The sequence below is a fragment of the Chrysochloris asiatica genome, unplaced genomic scaffold (genome assembly GCF_000296735.1).
Source record: "Chrysochloris asiatica unplaced genomic scaffold, ChrAsi1.0 scaffold00022, whole genome shotgun sequence".
NCBI lineage: Eukaryota > Metazoa > Chordata > Mammalia > Afrosoricida > Chrysochloridae > Chrysochloris > Chrysochloris asiatica.
The window spans coordinates 3,045,756-3,056,383 of record NW_006408540.1 but is presented as its reverse complement, the minus strand read 5'-3'; the positions used below and the strand labels follow the sequence as shown (position 1 = coordinate 3,056,383).

Below are 10,628 nucleotides of genomic sequence, written 5' to 3'. Positions count from 1 at the left end.
GAGGAAGTTGTAAACAAAGAGGAGGATCAGTAGACAGAAACTATGCTGGAGGTCACATGATACAATTATGCAAGATGAACAACTTCTTCATTGAAAATACCTTTTTTAAACAACATAAATGATGATTATACACATTGATATCACCAGATAGAATACACAGCAATCAAGTTGACTACATTTGTGGGAAGAGACAATAGAACATTTTAATAATATCAACGAAAACAAGGTCATGGGTTAACTGTGGAACAAACCATCAATTGTTCAGATGCAAGTTCAGGCTGAAGCTGAAGAAAATTAAAACAAGTCCACAAGAGTCATAATACAACCTTGAACATATCTCACCTCAATTTAGAGATAATCTCCAGAATAGATTTGATGCATTAGACACTAATGATTGAAGATCATAAGAGTTGTGGGATGACATCAAGAACATCATATAGGAAGAAACCAAAAGATCATTAAGAAGACAAGAAAGGAAAATCAAAATGGATGTCAGAAAGACTCTGAAACTTACTCACCTGTGTAGAGAAGTTAAAGCAAATAGAAGAAATGAGGACGTAAAAGAGCTGAACAAAAATTTTCAAATGGTAGCATGAGAAAACAAAATCAAGTATTTTAATGAAATATACAAAGATATAGAGTTAGAAATCCAAAGGGAAGATCACAGCATTTCTCAATCTGAAAGAACTGAAGAAAAAATTCAAGCCTCAACTTGCAATACTGAAGGATTCTATGGGCAAAATGGACTTCTGGTGTGGCACTGTAGGATTAGTACTGGACTGTGAATCATAGGTAGGCTGCTCCTTGAAAACTCTGTAGAGGGTTTCTATGAGCTGGAGAAAATTCAATGGAACTTAACAATGGTCAAAATATTGAATGATGCAAAAAGAATACATAGAATCACTGTATGAAAAATAAATTGCTGATGCTCAATCATTTCAAGACATAGCATATGATCAGGAGTCAATTGTAATGAAGGAAGCAACCCAAGGTGAATGAAGACACTGGGAAAGAACAAGGCTTTGGGAATTGATGGAATACAAATTGAAATATTTCAACAAACTGATGCAGCACTAGAAGGGCTCATTCATCTATACCGAGAAATCTGGAAGACAGTTTATCTGGCCAACTGATTGGAAGATACCCATATTTGTACCCATTTCAAAGAGATGTGACCCAATGGAATGTGGAAATCATCAAACAATATCATTAATATCACATGCAAGTAAAATTCTGGGGATGATTGCTCAGATACAGCTACAATAGTACATCAACAGGGAATTGCCAGAAACCCAAACCTGATTCAGAAGAATGAGGAAGAGACATAGAACAAGACATAACACTACTGGCATCAGATGGATCTTGGCTGAAAGCAGAGATGATCTGACAGATATTTACATGTGCTTTATTGACTATGCAAACTCTTTCCACTCTGTGGGTCACGACAAACTATGGATAAAATTGCGAAAAATGTATATTCCAGAACGGAATATACATAGGGAACATGTATATAGGCCAAGAGGCAGACATTCAAACAGAATAAGGGGATACTATATGGCTTAAAATCAGGAAAGCTGTGTGTCAGGGCTGTATTCTTTCACCATACTTATTCAACCTGTACACTGAGCAAATAATCTGAGAAACTGGATTATATGAAAGAGAAAATAGAATCAGAATTGGAGGGAGACTCATTAACAACCTGTGATATGCAGATGATACAACCTTGCTTGCTGAAAGTGAAGAGGACTTAAAATATTGATGATGATCAAAGACCATACACTTCAGTATGGGTTGCATCTCAATATAGATACAAAAATCCTTACAACTGAACTAGTAAATAACATCTATATAAATAGAGAAAAGACAAAAGTTGTCAAAGACTTCATTTTGCTTGGATCCACTATCAGCCCTCAAGGAAGTAACAATCCAGAAATCAAATGACAGTAGGAAAATCTACTGCGGGCCTGTTTAAAGTGTTTAAGAGCAAGAATGTCAGTTTGAGGACTAAGGTGCACCTTACCCAAACCATGGTACTTTTAATAGCTTCATATGCATGTGAAAGTTCGACAATGAATAAGACTTTAGAAGAATTGATGAATCTGCGTTATGGTGTTGGAGAAGCGTAAAGGTACCATGGGCTGCCGGAACAAACAAATCTGTGTTGGAACAAGTACAAAGAGAGAGCTCCTTAAAAGCCAGGATGGGAGACTTTGTTTATCTTATTTGAACATGTTTTCAGGAGGAACCAGTCCCTGGAGAAGGATATCATGCTTCATAAAGAGGAGGGTCACTGAAAAAGAGGAAGACCCCCAATGAGATGGACTGACACAGTAACAACAACAATGGGCTGAAGCATAACAACAACTGTGAGGAAGGCACAGGAGTGAGCAGTGTTTTGTTGTGCGTAGCGTTGCTTAGTCGGAACTGACTTGACAGCAACTAACAACAACAACAACAAATTAAACATGCAAAGAATGGTGTTCAGAAAGCAGCTGGCTATACAAGTCAGGATCTACTATTGGATATCAAACATAAAATATCTATTGTGTTAATTCTGACTCACAATGACCCTACTGGACAGAGAAGAGCTGCCAATAGGGTCTCTAAGACTGTCATTTTATGGAAGCAGAGTGTTACATCTTTCTCCCATGGAATGGCTGGTGGGTTTAAAGGTTTTTATATGTATGTGTATGTATACATATACATATACTATATTATGTCTACGGCCATATCACCCTGAACCTGAATGCACCTGGTTAGTACTTGGATGGGAGCCCGCCTGAGAATATTGGGTGCTGTAGACTTTAAAAAGGTGCTTTGGTAACATAGTGGTTACGAGTCAGGCTGCTAACCTCAAGGTCAGCAGTTCGAAACTACCAGTCATTCTACCTGAAAAAGATGAGGCTTTCTGCTACTGTAAAGATTTAAAGCCTAAGAAACACTTTACGGGTCGCTGAGTCAGAACTAACTCCACAGCACATTGGTACCACCAAAGAAGACAGCTGAAAGAAGAGGAAAACAAGGTGAGTATAGGGTCCTGGAAGTCAAGTGAAGAATATATCTCAAGGAGGAAGGAATGATCACTTCTTAAATGATAATAAAATCAGAGAAAACGAACACTGAGGAATGACCACTGAATGTTAACAGTTGAAGGGTCACTGGTCACCTTGGCAAGGCAGTTTTGTTGGAGATAGAAAGGAGAAAGCCTGGTTGCAGTGCATTCAAGACAGAATGGGAGGAAAGAAATTGAATATGGTGAATATAAATACTTCTTTTTTCTGAGGTGCCTCTGGGTGAGTTTGAACTCCAAAATTTTCAATTAGTAGTCAAGCATTTAACTGAATCACCTAGGGATTCCCTGTAAGCCTTATAGTGTAAAATAGGGAAGTGAGTCAGTAGCTGGAGAAGGAAATAAAGTTTAGAGAATTTTCTTCTCGAATGGAAAACATATTCGTTTGATGAGTCATATTTTCTTTGCCTGGAAGATGTAACTATTGGGTTTAAAAAACTTATATTAACTCACAGATCCTCAGAGTAGGCCTGTGAGGCAAAACAGCTGTCATTATTATTACTGTTCTATATAAACAAAGGAGTCCTGGTGTGGCACTGTGGGCTAATGCATCAGACTGCAAAGTTGTTTGAACTGCAAGGTCGGTGGTTCAAGCTCACCAGCTGCTCCTTGGGAACCCTACACAAGGTCACTACAGATCAGAATTGACTTGACGGCATTTAACAACAACAAATAAACAAAAGGAGTACTGGTGTCGCACTGTAAGATGAGCACTCACCCATAAGGTCGGTTTGAGCCACAAGGTCAGCAGTTCAGACTCACCAGCTGATTCTCGGAAACCCTATACAGGGTCACTATGAGTCGGAACTGACTCGATGGCACTTAACAACAACAACAACCAAAAAAACAACAACACCATAATCAAAAGGAGAGCTTTGGTGGCAGTACAGTGGTTAAAGTGCTTGGCTGCTAAATAAAGGCAGCAGTTCAAATCCCAAAGAAGAAAGATGTGGCAATCTGCTTCGCATAGAGCAGATTGAAAACCCTATGGGCACAGTCCTACCCTATCCAACAAGGTCTGTGTGAGTTAGAATCAACTCGATGGCACTGGGTGTGGTTTTGGTTTTAATATAAGTGAAAACAGGTTTAGAATGGCTAAGTGACTTGTCTAAAGTAACAGTCCTAAGAAATAAAAAATAAAAATAATGATTCTTTAATCAACAAGCAAGTATAAAGTTACAGCCTAGTTAAAGAAGAACATTTGCCAAAGCCAATTTCAAGTAACACAAAGTAATCGCCCATATGTCCTCTATAAGAGTTTTGAGCTGTTTTCAGAGAGTTCCTATCTTGTATCAAAAGGGAACATCACAAATATTTCAAGCAAGACTTGAAGGCAGTATTTTGGCTGATTTCATAGCATGGAACAATTACTAAATAACACTTTGCAGATATTGCTGCATCCTTCTTTTAAAAGGGAGAACTAGCAGATAAACACATCATTTTATAGAGACACATAAAATCTATTTAAGCATAGAACATATCCAACGGGAGGAGCAAGCACAACCTAGGAAAAATTATAACTAGTTTTCTTCTAAAGATACTATAGATTCTAAAGCCAAACTGGATCCTATCCCTAGCTCTGCCACTTCTGAGCAGTCATCTTTAAAGTGGGGATATCAATATACCTTCCTCATAAGCTGTTGTGAAGACTAAATTAGTTAACATAAGTAAATTTGAAAAAGTTCATGGAAAAATTCCATTATTGTTTAATTCTATTTTTCTCTGAACTTTTCAAACAACAGCAGAACAAGACCAGCCACATGGGCACTATTTTTAAAATTCTGTGTATAAGGTATATGGGAGAATTAATTTGTTGATGGTAGAAACAGTTGTATCAATGAAAGAAGATGTCTTATGGAAAAAGGAAGAATTCATATAACTGAAAGCAGATGCTTGTTAGGTGAAGGAGTTTAATAGCCATAAGTTAAATTTATTGCACTATAGAATAATGTATTAGTTATCCTATTGCTTTATAAAAATTACCAAAAAGTTCTAAGTGTTCATACTTCTTAGAACTCCTAGGCTGTATTGGGTCTTTGATGAAGCTGCAGTTAAGGGGGTAAGTTAAGACTGCAGTCAACTGCCCAAAAATTGGCGAGGGAACTGCTTCCAAACTCACATGATTGCTGCCAGGTTTCAGATCCTCACTGGCTGTTGGCTAATAATTAGTTCCCTGCCATGTGAGTCCCTACACAGGGCAGCTCACAACATGGGGTTTAATTTCCCTTGGAATAAGTGAGGCAGAGGACTCCTCAGAAAGAAGTTACAGGTTTATTTTGCTATCTGCAAGGTAGGTGGTTTAAACCTACCAGCTGCTTCTCAGAAACCCTACAGAGTTCCTATGAGTTACAACCAACTTCATGACACTTAACAACAGCAATCTCTCAAATAACACCCATCACTTCTGCCATACTCTAGTCATTTGAATCACGACAATAAGTCTGGTTCACATTCAAGGGAAGGGTATTACAAAATGGATTCTATAAAATGGAAACCATTGGGGTCATCTTAGAGGCTGTCTACCATAGAAAGCTACTATAATTTAAAGTAACCCGAGAAAAGCTGCCTCATTAGATGTTTGAAATAGGGCAAAGTGTTCCCTTGATACAGTCAAGATGAGAACAACTTGACAGTAGAAATCTCAGGATTTAATGGCTCTCAGGATTCAGCTGCTGTGGAAATCTCCTTGGGATCTTAAAAGAGTACCAATACCAAGTTTTCACTCCAAGAAACTGATTCAGCAGGCTTGGGCCACATATGATTTAATCATGGTTGAGACTCTAAGTATATATAATCAAACAGTGTCAAGAGTGAAATATGAGTATTCTGGAACACTTAATAGTGCTCATGAGGAATTTGTACATAGACTAAGAAGAAGCAGTTCAGTTGTTCAACAGAACATGGGAATGCTGAATGGTTTAAAATTAGGAAAGGTGTGCAATACAGGGTTGTATTTTTGTTGTTGTTGTTGTCTTTATATAATTCTGTGGTTATCTACATTTTTAAAAATGTTTTATTGCGAATTATGTGATAATTTACATGGGAGAACATTAGTTTTACATTCATCCTATCATATATTGTTTCAGTGCCATGGTTACAATCCCCTCCACACATCATCAACCAACCAAAGGGTATATACTAGAAGCATTTTTCACCATACTTACTCAACCTGTATGCTTAGCAAATAATCCGGGAAGCTGTGTTATATCAAGAATACATGGCATCAAGATTGGAGGAAGACTTATTAATAACCTGCGATATGCAGATAATACAACCTTGCTTGCTGAAAGTAAAGAGGACTTAAAATGTTTAATGATGAAGATCAAAGAGCACAGCCTTTGCTTTGGATTGCATTTCAATATAAAGAAAACAAAAATCCTCACCACTGGACCAACAGACAACATTCTTATCAATGGAGAAAAGATTGAAGTTGTTAAAGGCTACATTTTTCTTGGATTAACCATCAACACTCATGGAAGCAGCAGTCAAGAAATCAAACGATGTATTATTGCATTAGGCAAATGCAAAAAAGACCTTTTTCAAGTGTTGAAGAGCAAAGATGTCACCTTGAGTGCTAAGGTATGCCTGACCTAAGCCATGGTATTTTCAATAACCTCAAATGCATGCAAATATTGGACAGTGAATAAGGAAGATTGCAGAAGAACTGATGCATTTGAGTTATGGTGTTGCAGGAGAATACTGAAAGTGCCATGGGCTGCCGAAAAAACAAACAGATCTGTGTTGGAAAAGTGTAGTCAGAGTGCTTCTTGGATGCCAGGATGGCCAGACTTTGTCTCTCATACTTCAGACACATTGTCAGGAGGGACTAGTCACTGGAGAGGGATATCATGTTTGGTAAGGTGGAGGGTCAGAGAAAAAGAGGAAGACTCCCAGCAGGATAGATTGGCAAAGTGGCAGCATCAACGGGCTCAAGCGTAGCAACATTGTGAGGTTGGTCCAGGACCTGGCATTGTTTCTTTCTGTTGTGCATTAGATCAGTATGAGTTGGTACCAACTCTAACAGCAACAATAGTCAACTCCCTGGAGTGCTGGTGTGGTGCTGTGGGTTAATGCGCCTGACTGCAAAGCCATTTGAACTGCAAGGTTAGTGATTCAAGCTCACCAGGTGATCCTCAGAAACCCCATACAGGGTTGGTCACTATGGGTCGGAACCAACTCGACGGCACTTAACAACAACAATCAACTACCCAAAATATTGAGTTAGAGATTGGAAGTTGATCCACAGCTTATGCCCCAATTATTATTATTGACAACATCTCTTATTTGCAATTTTGTTAACAGTGTTGTATTTGCTGGGTGCAATTTTGAGCATTTCTAAACATTTTAAAATAATATGTTTTTTGTTTTTTTTTTCATATAGTAAAACATAACACTGCTTTTCTTCTGGAAAAAGTATTAAGACAGATTCAGGTACCGGCTTGGAGCCTGCGCCGAACATACGAGATCCCCCTGCGTCGCCAGGGCGCGCGTCCTGGAGGTCCCAGGCCTCTGTGTTCCAGTTTGAGGGTTAATTCCGAGCGTCTCCGATTTCCTAGGTTAGTCTAGATCGGTGCTTTCTAAATCCTAGGGGCTCCGCACTTGGTGCTTAATGAGGGTTCAGACGTTTTATCGAGCATACTTTTAAGATTTGACATTTAAGGGATGATTTATCCGGAGGTCTCAAATCGTGAGCGTTAATCCTGTGAGAACTGAGTCCTAAAGGCTGACCCATGGAGCCAGTTATTCTAACCGACCGTGCCTACGAAAAGCAGCCGACCATCTTCCAAAGCATGGGGGGTCCTGCTGGGAGAAACTGGCAAGGAGAAACTCTCGCCTTATTGCAAGAACAACGGTCTGGGCTTCAAGAAGCGTAAGGAGGCCATTGAGGGCACTTACATTGACAAAACATGACTGTTCACTGGTAATGTCTGGTGACCAAGATGTAGATGCAGAGGACCACTGTCATTCGCCGAGACTAGCTCCACTACCTCCCCAAGTACAATCGCTTCGAGAATCGCCACAAGAACACGTCTGTACACCTGTCCCCTTGCTCCAGGGGCGTCCAGATCGGGGACATCGTCACAGTGGGTGAGTGCCGGCCCCAGAGCAAGACCGTACTCTTCAGTGTGCTCAAGGTCACCAAGGCTGCCGGCACCAAGAAGCAGTTCCGGAAGTTCTGAGGCCACCCTTCCACCAAGTGAATAAAACTTAATTTTCCCATTAAAACAAAAACAAAAACGTAGTAAGACAGACATTATTTCTTTTTGCCAATCAAAACTAACTTGTTCAAATAGTCTTCGCTGACACTGGGTAGTGAAGAATTAAAGATGAGACTTTCTGATCCCATAAATATTTACAGCCTCGGAAACCCTGTACAGGGTTGTTATAAGTTGGAACTGACTCAACTCAACGGCAAAGAAAAACAACTGTGAAGAATTAATGAACCCTCGTGGTACAATAGTTAAGCACTAGGTTGTTAATCTAGAGGTCAGTGGTTCAAACCCACCAGTGGCAGTTTGGCTTTCATAAAGATTTTAGCATTCTAAACCTTATGGCCTTGGTGGCACTGTAGGATAAGCACTGGAATGCTAACGGCAAGATTGGATAACCGCAAGGTTGGCAGTTCAAACCCACCAGTAACTTTGTAAAGATTGTAAAGCCTCAGAAACATGGTCACTATGAGTTGGAATTGATTTGTGGCAGTGGGTTTGAATACTTCGGTTTAAACCCTATGTAGCAGTTCTATCTGTCATATGTTGTTGTTAAGTGCCGCTGAGTCACTTTCAACTCATAGTGACCCTATGTAGGGTTTCCGAGGAATGGCTGGTGGGTTTGAACTGCCAATCTTGCAGTTCAAATTGCTCTTGTGGTCAATATACAATGGAGTCTAGTCTATGGCAAAGAGTTTTGTGAAGATTAGTTGATTCCCTAAGAAGCAGAAATATATGCTTAAGAGTGAGCATGCCTACTAACTAAAAGTTCAGACTTGGCCAATAGAAGTGAGAAGAGTGTCTTTGCTAGCCTGGGGACTTGGCTACCGAACAGTCTAACTGAAAGAACAACCCAGTGGTGCCAAGGTAACATCTGCTTCTGAAAGGACACAGTGGTGAAAATATGATGGGATAGTACTCTGCATACATCTGGTTGCCAAGGAGTGAGAATCAACTCCATGGGCAGCAAAGAACAACAGTGTAGAATTAAAGGTAGGATTAAACAGTGAAGATTTTGCCCAAGGCAACTGGGAGGAATCTCTTTTGCTGTATGTTGTCATATAGGGCAGGGTAGCATTGTTCCATAGGGCATTGTAGGCCGTAATTTTATAAAGGAACACATCACAAGGTCTTCTCTGCCTTGGAGTCACTGGTACGTTCTCACCCTAACCTTCGGTTTAGTAATCAGGGCCCCTGGAAAGTGTTGCCTAATAGGAGAGTCTTTGTTTGTCTGGAAGCTTTGACTACCAGTCTAACAATGTGACATATAGAACAAGCAAGAAACTAAAATTCAGCCACTCAGTCAGCAGATTGTTCACAAGTCAGTTCTGACTCAAAGTGACCCTGTATAGGTTTCTGAGGCTGTAAATCTTTGTGGGAACAGAAAGCCTCATCTCTCCCTCATGGATGGAGCATCTGGTGGGCTTGAACGGCCAACCTTGTGGCTTATAGTCCAGTGCTTATCCAACAGAGAATCAGTAAAACATCTGGATACCTAAGACTGAAGCAAGTCTCAGAATTTGGCAATATTCTGTGTATAGTGTTAGAGATCCTCACCAGGAGGAAGTAATGCTATATGTGCTCCATGGGGAGAGGACAACTGGAAACTCCATGTTTGGACCCTTCACAGACTTTGCCTTACACAACTCTTTCTCAGAAAATTTTAACTAATACTCATTCCCTGTAATGAAGTATAATAGCTTTCAGTGAGTTCAATGAATCCTTCCAGAGAATTATTGACCATGAGGGTGATTTCGGGATCCCCTGAACTTTAGCTGATGTCAGAGTGAATGAGGTCTTATGGAGACTGTTTCCTTAAACTATGTTGTTATTGTCACTAAGTCAGTGTGACTCATAGTGACCCAGTATAGGGTTTCTGAGGAACAACTGCTGAGTTTGAACTGCTGACTTTGTGGTTCGAACAGTCCAGTGCTGAGCCTATAGCACCACACCAGGATTCCTTTAACTACATAGTTGGCTAAGGTCCTTGTAAACACATATGATTTTTCTTAATTGCTAGGTATGAGGGTTATTAAGATGAATACCAAAAAACCCCTTAAACATCACCTGTACTCCCATAGCCTACACTTAATTACATTCAGACATATATAGGCTTATTAAAATTTATGACGAAAATCTAGAAGGTTTACATAATTAAAAAAAAATTTTGTTGTTGTTTTTAGGTGCCATCGAGTAGGTACCAACTCATAACGACCTTATGCACAGAACGAAACACTGCCCGATCCTGGGCCAACCGCACTATTGTTGCCATGCTTGAGCCCATTGATGCTGCCACTTTGCCAATCCATCTTGCTGGGGGTCTTCCTCTTTTTCTCTGACCCTCCACC

At 39.9% G+C, this 10,628-nt stretch overlaps 1 protein-coding gene and 1 pseudogene across 3 annotated transcripts in view; one reads left to right on the top strand and one right to left on the bottom strand.

The window, feature by feature from the left end:
* DIAPH3 (diaphanous-related formin 3) overlaps positions 1 to 10,628 on the bottom strand; it is a 727,649-nt gene that overhangs the window by 71,670 nt on the left and 645,351 nt on the right. The window lies entirely within an intron of this gene.
* LOC102823413 lies at positions 7,801 to 8,250 on the top strand (annotated as a pseudogene).